At 36.4% G+C, this 16,811-nt stretch overlaps 1 long non-coding RNA gene across 2 annotated transcripts in view; it reads left to right on the forward strand.

The window, feature by feature from the left end:
* Positions 1–16,811, forward strand: part of LOC148132105 (uncharacterized) — a 152,633-nt gene that overhangs the window by 52,123 nt on the left and 83,699 nt on the right. Inside the window, exons 2-3 of one of the 2 annotated variants that reach the window (XR_015747590.1) lie at positions 3,317–3,479; positions 14,421–14,568. This is a non-coding gene — a long non-coding RNA (uncharacterized LOC148132105). The remainder of the gene's footprint in view (positions 1–3,316; positions 3,480–14,420; positions 14,569–16,811) is intronic. The other variant, XR_015747589.1, reaches the window with a different exon arrangement.

Below are 16,811 nucleotides of genomic sequence, written 5' to 3' on the forward strand. Positions count from 1 at the left end.
CATTTTTTGTGAGAGAGAGGGAAATAATTCTCATATCTGATTTTCAGAAGCATGAGATGAAAAAAACAAACATTGCTTCCCCATCAGGTAGAATTTCTTCATCAAATATAATCTTCATAAAAAAAACTCATATTGTTTTTTGGTCAAATGAACAGCTAATCAATATTTAATAAAAGTGGATCAAAACGGAACAGTAGTTATTCTAGATCCAAAGCTACCCACTATTTAATGAATTGAATTTAAAATTGTTTGATAATACACAGAGAGTTTCACACATCTGATGTGAAATAACATGAATGGAGATAGAAAGATTCAATCTAATTAATTTGTTTATTTGGTGAATTGTGGAAAGGAACAAAAGAAATCAATTTCCTGAATGGCCTAAGTAAATATCTAATAGAAAGATACGTTCTGAGTTTAAATGGAAATGGTAAATAAAGGGAGCCCCAAATGCGTGCAAATATAAATAGGCAACAATTACGGAGGACTGCTAGGCTGAATGGACCTTAATTTCATATTAAAATCAAAATGTATAAATAACATAAATTAAAGACAGAGTGTAGCAAAAAAGAAAAAGAAGAGGAAGACCATTATTTACAACTCATTTATTATTCCTACTAGCTCATTTATCATCTCAATTTGATTTGAAATAAATTAAAATGAAGGGCTATGATTCATTGGCATGGCGAAAATTTCCAACCTAACATTCCACACCAAATATTGTGATTTACATTACCATAAAAAGATGGAATGTTTTTCCCATTTTCCTACTCTGATGTAAACAATTTGACAAGCAACACTAAATACATTAATATATGAAAGAATACGCACTGCTAGCATTTTATGTTATTACTCTATTTGATACCCTCCTTCTCCTCCCTTTTTCCCAACAAATAAATGGAAAGTTTCTATACACACTAACATTTTGGGAAATATATTTGTATCATATTTATACGTTGTATTTGGTGATTATTTTATTTTTATTTTATTTTGTTTGTCAATTGCTTACAAGATAATAGGTATAAGTAAAAACATAGTTATGAATACATGGATACATATAAGAAAAATAAAACAAACAATAGGACAGGGATGGTAGGCACGTTGGTGCGCTTATGCACACCCCCTACAGACTTCTTAGGAAAGGGGTGAGGTCAATAGTAGAAAGTCTAAGGTTAAAGTTTTTGGGGTTTGGGGAAGAAACCACAGAGTCAGGCAGAGTATTCCAGACATTGACCACTCTGTTGCTGAAGTCGTATTTCCTGCAATCAAGTTTGGTGCGATTAACCTTGAGTTTGTATCTATTGTTTGCTCTTGTATTGTTATGGTTGAAGCTGAAGTATTCATTGACAGGTAGGACATTGCAATGTATGATTTTATATACTATACTTAGATTGGACTGAAGGGGGCATAGTTCTAGGTTTTCTAGGTCTAGAATTTCAAGTCTGGTGGCATAAGGTATTCTGCAACGAGTAGAGGAGTGGAGAACTCTTCTTGTGAAATATTTCTGGACTTTCTCAATTGTGTTAATATCAGATACATAATGTGGGTTCCAGACTGATGAGCTGTATTCGAGTATTGGTCTAGCAAATGTTTTGTATGCTCTAGTTAATAGTGTAATATTACCAGAGAAAAAGCTACGTAAGATTAGGTTAACAACTGTTAATGCCTTTTTGGCTATGTAGTTACAGTGAGCACTAGCACTTAGATCATTAGAGATGAGTACTCCAAGATCCTTGACAGAGTTTGGATCATCAACAAGGTCTTGACCATTCAGCCTGTATTTTACTTTCTGATTTTTTTTGCCAATATGTAAGACAGAGCATTTATTTGTTGAGATTTGAAGTTGCCATTTGTTTGACCATTCTGATACATAGTCGAGGTCTTTTTGAAGGGTAGCAGTATTCTCTATGGTGTTGAATAGCTTTACATCGTCAGCGAAGAGAATGCAGTTGCTCTTAATATGATCACAGAGGTCATTTATGTAGAGTATGAAGAGACTTGGTCCTAGAACACTGCCTTGGGGGACACCACTGTTGACAGGTACAGAATTTGATAGGACACTCCCAATTTTGACCATTTGTTGTCTGTTTGACAGGAATGCTTCTATCCAGTTATGCAGGTGTCCAGGGATACCATAAGACTTTAGTTTTAGGAGTAGTTTGTCATGTACCACTGAATCAAAGGCTCAACAGAAGTCTATGTAGATTGCGTCTATTGCTTTGTCCTGATCGAGTTTTGTAGTCCTCATGTTTTTGCAGTGTAAGAGTTGCAGATTACAGGATAGTTTTTTCTGAAACCAAATTGTTTATTAGAGAGTAGGTTGTTTGTCTCTAAGTGGAGGATAATGGACTGGTTAATAATTGATTCCATGACTTTACAGGTGATGCAGCATAAGGAGATTGGTCTGTAATTTTCAACTAGGCTGGGGTCTCCCTTTCTGAAGATGGGGATCACTGTGGCTTGTGACCATAGTTTTGGCATGGAGCTGGTCCTGAAAGATTTTTCAAAGATTATGCTTAGAGGTTCAGCTATGGCAGTGGAAAGCATTTTTTAAGAAGTAGGCACATATTCCACCCGGTCCAATAGATAGAGATGGTTTTAGATTGCATAATCTTTAGATTGCATAAAGATGGTTTGCTGTTTAGATATGTTGGCTTTAATGTGTCATCATTGCAGTTCCCAGGTTTGTTACAGCATTGTAAAAGGTTGCATGTATGGGTTCAGTTGTACATTCGTTTAGGGTCCAGTTAATATGAGGTAGATTGAAGTCACCAAGAAAGATAAAAGTGTGTGGGCAGGATATTGCCCGTGTTAGTAGTGAATTTAGCTTGTTTATACGTTCAATATCATGATCAATAACATAGTAACATAGTAATTTCTTAGCAATAAGTAATATCTTAGATGGACATAATACTCCATTGATATCTTAAAGCAATCCTTCCTTTGGCTATTTTATAATTACCTAAATTATTTGTAACCCTTCAAAGACAATCAGTTGGCAACTATTGAGTTTTGGGGTGGAGCTTGGGCAGGCAATTTTACTTAAGGTAAATAGAAAAATTCAGCATTTCATTTCTTTCTGAATCTGTTTACATATTGTAAAACATTTGCTTGCTCTAGGATAAGCATCCCCAAAGGGACTCTCACATTATTATTTCATCAAGATATGAAAATAAAGTGTAAAACCATAAAATAGCAGTGTAGCATATTATGACAGATTGTTTAACTGTAATTATAGCTGCTCAAGTGATCATCTGTATGTTTGGACTGATAGACATAATGCCATACAGATTCATGTTTTTCAATATTTCTTTAGCTGAGCTGAAAAGGAGAAAGTGTCCCTTTTCCACATGCCTATAAGCAACCAAGAAGTCTCACTTCTTCATCACAATATGTTACCTGTGATGCAGAAAAAATGTCTGGAGAGAGAATGGTAGAAGGTTGTGCGAACGCAAAGATGATCTCTCTCACAATTACAGGTAAGCAACTTGTCATTCTTTGTGGTTCTTCCTCACAAGGTAAATTTATCTGACAGTGGTAGATAGATCAGCCTTAAGATAAGATGGATGAAATTACACAATCTGCTGAATGATCTATGAGCTCACTCTCTAACCTAGAGGAGACATTTTGTTTCATAGACATGCAAGCAATAGACTGTGATGTAGCTTTACTGATGTCCTAAAGCATCTGCAAGGATTGAAGAGAGGACCCTCACTCAGGTCTGCAAGCCACTAAGTGAGATGAATGAGATAAAACCCAGTAGCAAAACATTGGAAGGATTGCAGGATGCTGGCCAAAGTGGCTTGAGTCCACAAGTCTTATAGAAGATGAATGTTGAGAGAATGCTAGGGGTTAGTTTCATTGGGCAGAAACCTTGGAAAAAGCAACAATGACCTTAGATAGAAATGTAAAATCAGGATAGATGACAACTTTGTCCATAGGTCAGATAAGGTAAGGATGATCTATCTGCAAAGCTGCAAAATTCACTAGTCAGATAACAGATAACAGATAATCAGAGTTGGAAGGGACCTTATAGGTCATCTAGTCCAACTCCCCGCCCAAGCAGGAGACCCTACACCATTTCTGACAAATGGCAATCCAACCTCTTCTTGAAGGTCTCAAGTGATGGTGCTCCCACAACTTCCAAGGACAAGCTCATAGTCCTATGAGCAGAAGTTATGGCTCCCAGGAATGCATATTGTCAGGGTGGAGAAATGCAAAGCAGAAGACCATAGATTTGAAATAATGAGCAGTTACTGTGTAAGGATAATTTAGTGACTCCAATAGGGAAGCATATTCAGGGGAAGCAGAAATAAATTGTGGAGACAGATATGACCACTTAATTATAACATCAGAACACAGGTGCAAAACAGTCAGATAAACCTTTAATGGGGATTTGAAAAGATATTTGTGTTTATAATTCAAAACCACCACCAGAAAACAACAACCCACAACAATGTCATTAGGAAGGGATTGGGATTTAGTCCATTTGTAGACTAAAGAGAGAAATTTTTTTTTTAATTTAATTCATGGCTTTTGAGAGACTTTTAAGAAGTCTATACAGCAACCGGATCCTCCAGATGAAGCCACAGTTCATCAGGATGTAGAATCTGCCAAGAGGTAATCATAAAGGAGATGTGGGTCATAATCCCCCTACTCCCAAGCATATAAGGGTAGAAATCAATGTTGTCATGGTCACCATGGAAATACTATAACACAATCAGTGTTTTTCAGCCTTTGCAAGAGAAAAAAAAATCTTAAAAGAAGCATCAGAACATGTACTGAAAACAGTTTAGTGATTGTTCCCATTGTGTATAATTTATTGTAACTTGAAAAATATGTATATCAGTACTGTTAGGTTTATATTCTTCATACAACAATAAGTACTTTGAGTTTATGAATGAGATGGAAGCAATATAATTCCATTCCTTAGCAATGATAGGGTTGGGGCAGGTGATGATAGACCTGGACAGGATGCTACCATAGCAGCTGCTTGAAAATACCACGTGCTAATGCTTGGCTTGAGAGAGGGAATGTGATTTTAAGGTAAGATGTCCTCTTAGAAAAAGTAACCTAACTGGACTAGCAAAACAAAAATATACAGTGCCAATATTATTTCAATAAGGGGTTTTATGGAAGATTGGAGTCATTGGATAGGACAGGGTTGTGGTACCATCAATATGCTGATGATATCAAATTATACAACTCCACTGTAGCTGATCAGGTGATGATGCTAAGGTGCTAAAGGAGGCTGGAGGCTGGGTGAATCTGGATGGAAAGGAATCTGCTCTGACTCATCCCTAGGAAGGAATGGTTTTGGTTTCTGTGATGCATCAACAGGATTGCACTTCTCTAGGTAGAGTCAGTATGTAATCTGGGAATCTTCCTGGACTTGCAGCTCAAGAAACAGATGGCAGTTATGGCCAGAGGAACTGTTGCATAGATTTACTCTGCCCATTCCTGATATGGAAGTCTTGTTCATAGTCATTCAAAGCTTAGTCACTTCCAAGTGACTTTCTCCTAAATTGGGCAATTATAATGTGCTCTCCACATGGAGTTGTCCTTGAAGACCACCCAGAAGGTATCACTGGTCCAGGATGTGGCAATCTGTCAGTAATGACCACTGTTATCTGAACTTGGATAAAATGGGTGGACTTCATCATGCCCCTTTCCCTTAAATGACCTAGTGGAATCTAGAAAATGGGGCTTTTTCCATAATGGCCCCTGACTGTTGGACTTCATAGTCCCCAACCCTTTTGCCTTGGCTGGCTCTTCATCCAAGTTCTGGGAAATGGTGAGATGGGAGCCCATGATTGTATTTGTAAGGAATGTAAGGAATGTAATATTTGTAATATTTGTAATTTAATATGTAAATATAATATTTGTAATTTGTAATTAATGTAATATTTGTAAGGAATGTAAGCTGAGGTATCAATCTTGTGTTTTGTGTTTTTTATTGTTTCTTGCTTTTATTGTTGTTGTGAGCCACCCAGAATTGTTTTTCTAAGAAGGCAGCCAAACAAATCTTTTAAATCTCAGAAACAGGTCGTTTGTGTTCCTTAAATACTGAGTATGTTTTCAGACGAACACCTACCAAGTATACTTTGTACAACATGCCACCAAAATTCTTGCCATCTCTGGTCAATTATCTCTGCCTCCTTCTCTTTCCACAACATGGAAGTTCTCTCTGTCTGGTGCCCTCCCAGGATCTCTGCTGCCCTCTGGCCCAAAAAGATGAAGCACAACTATATTCTTCACTCTCCTGCCTTAATTCCCAAACTTTCAGTACTTCATGACTATTTTCTTCAGTTTGCCTTAGGACAGAACTGAGCTGGTAGAGTTAAAAAATCTTAAAGCCTTGGAGTATGAAGGGAGAGGAATGAATGTTGCTTGATATCACTGTCAGTTTATTCAGTAGAAGAGCTCTTCTTCCACACTATAGCAAAATTGAAAAGCATACGGCATTCTTAGTTAACCAATTTGCATCTTACTTATTTATTCAAATGAATACTTAACATCGCTTTGGAAGTTGTGTATAAGCATACAAACATCTGTCTTGTGTAATCACTTTCACAAAGATCTCTTTTTTACTGTTTAATTTTAAAGCGATTAAAATGAACAATTATAATGGCACCTAGTACCTCACAATTTTTTCAAGCATTGGGCAGAAGGAAAAATGAGACTAAAAGCCTTCCCACAGTCTCATAATCTTAAACAAATAAGGGAGAAAATATACATAAAGGGCTTTTTAAATACTATGATTTGGAAGTCACATATTAGAAGAACAAGCATTCCAAAGAAAAATAATTGAACTAATTGAATGAGAAAAGGAATGAAGGTGGGATGAAGAAACTTTAGATTGACAAAATTACAAAATGTGAGTAGATCCAAGCAGATATGGGAATGTGACATGATGAAAGTAACATTTTGCATAAGCAAAGACAAAAATATACAAATACATTAAGACAGAAAAAGAAGTTAGAGCAATGTTTTACAAAAAATAAAAGGTCAAAAGAAAGGTATAGTCATAATCATTATAATAAATAAGCCACCCAATTCCATTAATTTTCTGTAGAGAAAGTAAATTGATGAATAGAAAACCAAAGAAAGAAAGTGAGCAGATAATAGAAGGAAAAAAGTGTCAGGAATGAGGATCAGAATGAAAGTATGAACCATCATTTTCATTTTATAATAGAATATAGTGCATAGAAATCACAAACTTGAAATGGGCAAGAACAGGCAACAAGAATAAAGGATAAAGAATATCATCCTAGTACAGGGGATCCTAAAGGGTTATTGATATTTTGTAAACATAAGAGTAATACTGATCCTATTTTTACTGATCCAGTAAAAGTAGAGGAAATATGCTGCTTGTAATTTTATCTTCATTGAAAGATGATAAAGCTTTTATAGTTAAGAATCCAGCTGTTTCATGAAGTACAAGTTGGAAGAGAGGCATCACAAAAATCACTACAATTCATTTCTGGAACGGAAAGAATTTTGATGGAATGAGGGTGCCTCTAATTATTGAAATATGTCACAGTTGGGTGTTCAAGACCACGGATCAGGATGATTGCCTAAATTAGCTGGACTTTGTGATGAATAGCAAAGGCAGACACTTTCAGAAGAAGCAGAAAAGGCTGGCAGTGATTTGATTAACTCAGATATATCAAATGTAAAAGAGTTCAAGCGGCACATCTTTTCTCACAAAATGGCAGAATTTGTGTGCCTCTGAACAGGGATTAACAAGAGGAGACAACCAACCAGAAGAGAAAGTTCAGCCACTGTGATGGGTAATTTGATTGCCAGAATCTTAAGTCAGCAAAATATAAGAGACCATTGTAATTCTCAAAGAGAAAAAGGAACAGCAGAGAATTTCACATTTCTAAGTTGCTGGATAAAAGTATTTCCTATTTGCTACTTTCTACTCACAGTGTTATTCAAGTGATGCTACCTGGCTGAATTCTGTAACTGCCTTGAAAGAAGTCAGGCAAATCTCTTCAATCCCTGTTTAACAATTGTTTAAAATTCTTGGTTGTGGTGGATGAATTTTAACTTAACAGCAAGAGAACAAAAAGAATGTATGGGTGATTTTTCTCATTGTGCAGCATGCCTTACAAAATAGCAAGCTAAGCAACTTTAGCCCATTATTGCGGAAACACAGATAGTTATGTGTGCTAAATATTATAGGACTTCTAAATCATAATTGGCACTATTGAAACACATTGATGTGAGAAATCTGACTTTAATACCTGGAAATTACTGTTAATGTGTTTCTCGGCTGTTTGGCAAAGGAAGCCTTTGCTCAACCAGAGCTCTGGATTTGCCTATACAAAATTTATCTTGACCGAGAGTTGTAATTTAGTAATCAGGCTGTCATTTGCAGATTTCAGAGTCCCCATGCTTGATTATTCATTGGATGATTCAATTAGCATAGAGGCCAGTAAACATAAATAATTATTTTCTTAGTTTAACCAGCTTCCTAAACAAAATGGATTCTGCTCTGAAGACACAGGAAACATGCCTCAAAAAGTACTACAACAGTTTTATCTACTTAGCACTAAACCTAGATTCTTGTATAAGTCACAGGTATTTTCCAGCATTTATTCGAAGCCTTTGTATTTAATGTTTACCCAGAATTAATACAATTTTGAATGGAATCCCCCAACAAGGGCTTACAATAAAAGTACAGCTATATTTTTGAAAATATAAACAGACTGAATGACTTACAGACTCGGGGCAGCATGTTACCTCTCTAATCCTTAAAGCAAGGGTCTTCAAACTTGGCAAGTTCGACTTGTGGACTTCAACTCCCAGAATTCCTGAGCTAACATGACCAGAGGAGGAATTCGGGGGGTTGAAGTCCACAAGTTTTCAAGCTGTCAAGTTTGAAGATCCCTGCCATAAAGTGTGTTTTCAGATTCAGATCCTTTGAAAAGTTAACTGCTAATTAATCAATCAGAATAGAGCTGGAAGGCACCTTCAAGATCTTCTAGTTCACCCACCCCTCTGAAGCAGGAGACTCTATATCATTTCAGACAAGCAGCTGTCCAGTCTCTTTTTAAAAGCCTCCAGTGATGAAGCACCTACAACTTCTGAAGGCAAGCTGTTCCATTGATTAATTGTCCTCATTGTCAGGCAGCTTCTCCTTAGTTCCACGTTGCTTCTCTCCTTAGTTTCCATTCATTGTTTCTTGTCCTGCCCTTAGGTGCTTTAGAAAATAAGTTGACTCCCCTCCTCTTTGTGGTAGCCTCTCAAATACTGGAATAATTACGACTTCAATTTTTAGGTAACATAAGGTAAAAGTGATTACATCTATGGAAAATAGCCACTTTAGCTATATTGAACTTTATATATGATGGATTCATTTTAATTATACTTTCAAATCAAGACGAGTTAAGCTTTTCCCTGACTAACTCATTGGTTTCTTTAACTGGCTGAACTTTTGGATGGTGGCTCCTGGTATGCTCTTCCCAATCTAAAATTGGTTTGAAAATGTCTTCTGGATAATCAGAGAAGACTAAAGATTCACAAATACACCAAACCGAAGTGTTACTGTCTGGCTCTGTATTGGTCAATTCAGGAAGCTAAAATTATAACTTTGTTAAAAAAAACAATAGGAAAGGGTACTTGTTGAAGATCACCCACCTGAAGCTCTTGAGAAGTCTCATGTGCAATATGCCATTCATGGCAACAGTACAGCATCTGAGATTTTGTGATGTGGTTCTTTGTGAATGCTTCATTAGCACCATGACGAAACATGAAATAAATTGGTGTACTCAGTTAAAATATTGTGAAGCTAAAGATATTGTAAGTACATATAGTTCCTGTCACCATGTCACGTAAAAACACAACAGCACTTCCTGAATGTATGTATGTGCTGTAACTATAATAGAAAATGGTACCCCTTGCTTGGGTCTGTAAAAAATTTCTGCCTTCAAAGAAACCAACCTTTTCACAGCTCTATCCTGTGAAGTATTTTGTCACACTTTAGTGTGTGAGTACTGCAGTGGATTAGGAAACATGAAAGCCAGGAGATGTGCACTGTCCTTGTCCACAAAAAATTATGGCCCGTAGGGGAATTTTGCCCTATTTTTCTCACTGGCCATTACATCATTAAGTCAACTAGCTTATGGAGAGAAGATTGCCATTTTCCCTTTATTAATTGCATCAGGGGCAAGTGATCTCAAGCAAGATTAGTTAGAAGGAGAAATAAGGGTTCTTCTTTTCCCTGAACTAGTTACAAATCAGTAGTTTTTCACAGTTTTTTGCCAAGGAAGTTTTATGATGGTGGTTGGTAGATTATTACTATTTTTTCTTTCACTTTCCTCCCAATAATCTGTTAAGAAGCAATCTTAACAAAAGGTTCATTAGCACCATGAAATGAAAATATGCTGTATGCATACGAATGGGAAAGTACATACAAGTAGTTCCTTGACTTATGACTACAACCAGGTACCAGAATGTCCACTGCTAAGCCAATGTTAAGTGAGTCATGCCTGATTGTACAACCAGTTTTGCCATGGCTATAAAATGAAATTATTGCTGTTGTTAAATGATTGTGTGGTCATTATGCAAATCTGACTTCCTCCATTGACTTTGCTTGTCAGAAATTGGCTGGGAAAGTCACAAATGGTGATTACAGACTCTGAGATGCTGCAACCATCATAAATACAAGATTTTGATCATGTGACCAAAGGGATGCCACAATGGTCGTAAGTGCAAGGACTGGTGGTAAGTCCCCTTTTTCAGTGCCATTGTAACTTGGAACAGTCCCTAAATAAATGACTAAGTTGAGGAGTAAAATAGTTGACAGCTTTTGATCCACATCTTTGCTAAATTTAAATGTTCTAGAATTTAACAACAACAACAAAAAACCTCACCAAAAAACACCACTATTCAGATGTTTGTCTACACACAAATACGGTTAAATCGGAAGAGATTTGAGTAATAATATTTATTTATATTGCAGTTAAAAACTAAGTGCAAAATGTCTGGAACTTCAGAAGTCTACAATTATGAAAATAATGTGTAGAGGTTCAAAATATGTTCAATATGTATTTCACATTGAATCACAGAATTTGATTAGAATGTGACTAAGAATAATTCAGGGGGTGAAAAACCTAGTGATTTTCAAATGAGTGGTGCAGCTATCTCTTTAATCAAAATATACTTTTATCTGAAAATTAATCACATTAATTTGCAACATGAGTTCTGCATTTACAGATAGTTGATATTTCCAATAATTCTTTATGTTTGTCAAGTCTCTAGGAAAATCTTTTCAAATCTGATTATATTCTTTCCTTTCCTTTTTTCACTGAGCCAGGATTTAACCTGACAGCCATTTTCAATAGACCTGCCTACAATGTCATGTACATTAACATGTTTACAAGTATGGCTAGCAATTCAATTAACTGAACAGGGCTCAAAAATGATTTTTTTTCAAAAACTCTTTTATCATATGTAATATGAAATTCATGAACAGCTGTTTAGTTTTTCAGGAGCAGTGAAATATATAGTGGAGACAATTCATCTACCATGGCTACATGCTATTATCCATAGTAAATTAAATGGTAAAGTGTGGTTAATCATGAAAGTAATAAAAACTTTTTCTAAGACTTGTTGGTAAGGTAGGAGTCCCTGTGGATTTACTCCGCTAGTCACTGTCAACTATAAGGGGCAGTGCTCATCTCTGTTTCAAGAACATTGAGCCAGCATTTTCTGAACACATTTCCATGGTCATGTTGCCTGAATGACATCACAGATCACTGTTACCTTCCCATCAAAGTGGTACCTATCTCACATTAACATGCTTTTGAAGTGCTAAGTTGGCAGCAGCTGGAGTAAGGATGGAAGCTCACCCATCACATGGCACCTGGGTCTTGAACCTGAGCTGCCGGCTTTTCCAGGTGACAAACTCACCTGGTGAGTTAACCACTGAGTGATTGTACTTTCCCTGTAGGAACTGGTAATACATTAGAAATATAATGCAAACAATAATAAGAACTGCCAATACTCCTCAAGGGACCTATATTTTCTACTTTGAATGATGCAGACTTGGGGTCATGGAAGGCAGACTGGTGGTACTTTCATCTTGATGGTCATCTATATTTACCAAGCAGTGGTTTGATTATGATACCAACATACTCAGTGAAATGACTGTATGAGCAGTAAACAGGTGAGACCAGTGGTGGGATTCAAATTATTTACTACCGGTTCTGTGGGCGTGGCATGGCTTTGTGGGCATGGCTTTGTGGGTGTAGCAGGGGAAGGATACTGCAAAATCTCCATTCCCTCCCCACTCCTGGGGGAAGGTTATTGCAAAATCCCATTTCCTCCCCACTCCACTAACCTGCTTTCCAGATCCATTCTCCTGTGTAGGGCAACAAAAGAAGACTCAGCCGATCAGCTGGGACTCGGGAGGCAGAGAATAGATGGGGCGGGACCAGTCAGAGGTGATATTTGCCGGTTCTCCGAACTACTCAAAATTTCTGCTACCGGTTCTCCAGAACTGGTCAGAATCTGCTGAATATCACATCTGGGTGAGACCCTGTTTGGTGAAGTGATCAAGGTACCAGGTTAGAGACCATGAGTGCTAGTGCCACCTTAGGCATGAGGCCAACTGGATGACTTTGGCCCAGTCATTCTCTTCATTCAATCATTCTCCTTCCTAGGAAGGAGCAATAGCAAACCACTTTTGAAACTCTTGCTGCAGAGACTAGTCTGCTGGAGATAAAACTGACTTGAAGGTACCAAAAAAGAGTAATAAAGTACTGGCACTTAGCAAATTAACAGCTGATCTTTTTCCTGAAACAAAGCAATAAGGTGTCAATATTAATATATTAACTTTCTATAAAGTAGAGCAGGTAAAATAATAAATTTTACTTATTAATAATCTTAACAAATTACTTTCAGTTTGTTGATATTTCACATTTACATTATATTTTTGAATACCTGAATGTTTAATATTAAGATACTTGGCAGTTGATGAATTTGGATTTCATTGTTCCTCAAACACTGATGTATGACAATACTTGACAGCTGTGTTTGCAGTACTAACAATTTTATTTAAGCTGTATTCTTGTACCAAAGTTTGTAATTTTGCTTATGAAGATGGATTCCCTTTTAATACTACCACTGTGTAATTTTAGGATTATATGTTAGGATTTTAAAATTTATATATTATTAATATATGTTTTTGCTAGAATGTAGAATTACTATTATTAGATTTGTTTTCAGGTCCTCACAATTCATCTTTGACAATATAACAAAAAAATAGCATTTCTGGATTTTAAAGGAGAGGTTAAGAGGGTTTGTCTGAATTTTTGTTCTTTAACTGAAAGTGTATAAACAACTAATAATTGTGAACTATATAACAACTGTCAACTTTGTTGTTTTCTTCTTATATGTTAATTACCATTAAGCACAATCACTGAGAAAACCTCTGAAGATGTTCTAGCCTGACTGGAGTGTTGACCTATTGCTGACACTTAAAAAAGGTCAGTGGTGCAATAGTTGAAATGGTGTCTCTTTCTAGACACCATGAAGTTTCATCCTGTCCTTTTATGGACATCCTGGGCTCAAAGCTGTAACCTTTTAAACTTCGCATGGTTGCAAGTTCTTGAGAGAAAATGGATTTTCTGTATTGTTATATCTGCAAGGTACAGATATCTGTGTGAAGCTAATTTGACACACAGACAATATTGCCAATTGCTGTTCTGCAGGTACATAATTGTAAACTTATATGGCCTTCCCTGAGACAATCATATTATTGTTTGGGAATAGGTACCATTCAATCCTCCCTGTTCCTCTTCCATAATTAGGTAGACACAGATAGCACTCCTTGAATATATTAAATATTTCACACATCTTGTATGCCCTCCTACCCCCAGACGTTATATGAAGTGGACTTTTCCCCTAATGTAACAAACTGCAAACTGGTTTTGAAACTTCCTAGTATTGTGAAAATGATTTGCAACAATGAAGGCAAAGAATGCTGTAGTTGCTTTATACAGAAAAAGCTTTTTTTCATGGAGATTGAGTGCTTCAATTCCTGGATGTTGCTATTAGTTGTAGAGTTGGGTGATGCCCTCTTTCTCATTAAAAGAAGTATAAAATGATAGGCATAAAGTATTTTTTTTAATTGACTGGAAAAGTTTGCATTTCTTCTTGATTCTCCTAGGAAAAAGTCTTACTGGCTATCTCTCCCTAGGGTCAAAACCTTTAAAACTAAGTAAAAATGATTTTTTTTCCTGTTACACAACTCTTCCTCTGAGCACACGCTCCATAAGTTAAACTCTGTGGAAATGTTTTACTTAATTCTTGCAGATGCCACTTCTTACATATTAAGCTCGGCATTCATTCCCAAGACAAACAGATGGTCAGCAAAACCAATTAACCTTTTTCCCTCTGCCTTTCAGACTCATAACGTCTTCAAAGCCCACAGACAAATGAGCAGATACTATCAGGAGATTTCATGTCAAAGCATGATGAATAGGAAACACTTGGCCAGCGTACTTTGAACTTGCTCAAGTGGACCTCCTGGCTATAAATGTGGAACACCTGAAGGTGAGGTCTTATAATTTGACAGAAACAGGTAACCAGGAAAAAAAAACCACTGAAAGAAATGATTAATGCTTGCATTTCCCCCTCTTCATCCTGAGAGAGAAGATTTGATAGATTTATTTATTTTAAAGAAGAAATGCACAAAGAAGGGAGACCATTGCTTCTCTCAGGTCTACCACAGAACAATAAGATAAAAATAAACTTCAGCCACACATTTACACAAGAGAGTTGATGAAGTAATTTTTAAATGCTCATTTTTTACTTGTAATTTTGGGGAATGTATGAATGTTTATGCTATGCTACCAAGATGGCACCAAATTCACGATGTAAAAAAGATGTTGAGACTCTAGAAAGAGTACAGAGAAGAGCAACAAAGATGATTAGGGGACTGGAAGCTAAAACATATGAAGAACAGTTGCAGGAACTGGGTATGTCTAGTCTAATGAAAAGAAGGACTAGGGGAGACATAATAGCAGTGTTCCAATATCTCAGGGATTGCCACAAAGAAGAGGGATTCAAGCTATTCTCTAAAGTATATAAGGGCAGGACAAGAAGCAATGAGCTGAAACTAATCAAGGAGAGAAGCAACTTAGAACTAAGAAGAAATTTCTTGACAGAACAATTAATCAGTGGAACAACTTGCAAAAGATGTTGGATAACCAGTCTGAAGTAGTGTAGGGTTTCCTGCCTTAGGCAGGGGGTTGGACTAGAAGACCGCCAAGATCCTTTCCAACTGTTATTCTATTCCATTTATCTACTTGCTTTAGTTTTTCACCATTGATGTACTTGTATAACTTTGTATAACAACTCCACACACCCAAATCAAAGTCTTTAGAGAATTGCTCAATTTCTCCCAAATCCATCCTTACATTGTCACCATCCACTAATGTAGGAATTCCTGCTCTTATTTACACCTGCAACATTCTAAGTGGGTTCTCAATCTTGACAACTTTAAGGTGCATGGACTTCAAATCCCATAATTTCCCATGCTAGCTAAGGAACTCCGGGAGTTGAAGTCTACTTGTCTTAGAGTTGCCAAGATAGGAGACACCTGTACTAGATTATACCATTTCATGTGTTCTGAGAAAGATTTAGCTCTTTCAGTATATCTTAACTCTACATCCCTACATGTATTTATACCTTCCATTCCACAAGATAAGACCAACTTCATTCCAATTTCTTACAGATTTCTCTTTTATTTTTTGTCACACAAGTTATGTTTTCTTTTACTTATTAAATTCATGCTTTTTACCCTTCTAACATTTCAAATTGCAATTTACAACTTGTAACCGAGTTGCCCATTGTTGTTACTGGAAAGGCCCATAAATAATGAACTCTATTTGCAAGATACGCTAATAAAATGTATAATAACCAGCTCTGCCATCTCCTTTGTCATTGCTAAGCCAGGAGCTGCCAAACAGCTGATTGGCATGATAGGCATTGTGGCTGAGCTCTGCTGTCAAATGGCTTGCAAAATTCTGGAAAATTTAACAATTGGCCCTTATAAGTCAGTTTATGCTGGCTCCAGGACACTACTGCCTACCATTCATCAGAGCTTTGACCAACTGAACAATGATCAAACAAACAGGAAAAATGTGCTGGAATAATATTCTCCCTTATCCTGCAGTGATGGTCAAGGATGATGACCAAGATGAGGAAAAAGTTCTTTTTTCAGAAATTAGAGGTCTCCTCCTCTCCTCTCTCCTCTCTTTTCTTTGTTTCCTTTCCTTTTCCTTTCCTTTTATTATTTATTATTAAGCTATTATTATCATTTCGGTTATCACAATGCAGAGTTACATGCAGAAATGAGATGTTGTATGATCAGAGCATGCAGATATCATATTTGAGAATATTTTGGGAAAGTATTGACTAGCTTTCCTATGGTTATGCACTAGTCTAAAACAGTAAGATCTGAATGTTAGAATCATAGGAAAATATTCTACAATAGACTTTTAGCTCTGAGTAAGGGCAAACTTAAGAATATTTTGCATGGAAATACTAGCAAGAATGTATTCCTTACCAAACTTTTTTCCTAAGTGTACATGCGGCATTTGGCAAATATGTTTGAAAACCAACAAATATTTATATGCAGTGCACACAGAAGCTAATAAAAATGGAGGATCATGCATGAATATATAACCTTGAGTAAATAAAATGAAAAGTTAAATCACCTGCTTTAGAATAAACATGTCTGTTGAAACATTACATAAGCTATCATTCTAGTCACATTCTTTGAGAGGTCAATG

Source organism: Notechis scutatus, chromosome 2, assembly GCF_049901735.1.
Source record: "Notechis scutatus isolate UNSWTSFEM ecotype Mainland chromosome 2, rNotScu1.2, whole genome shotgun sequence".
Taxonomy (NCBI): domain Eukaryota; kingdom Metazoa; phylum Chordata; class Lepidosauria; order Squamata; family Elapidae; genus Notechis; species Notechis scutatus.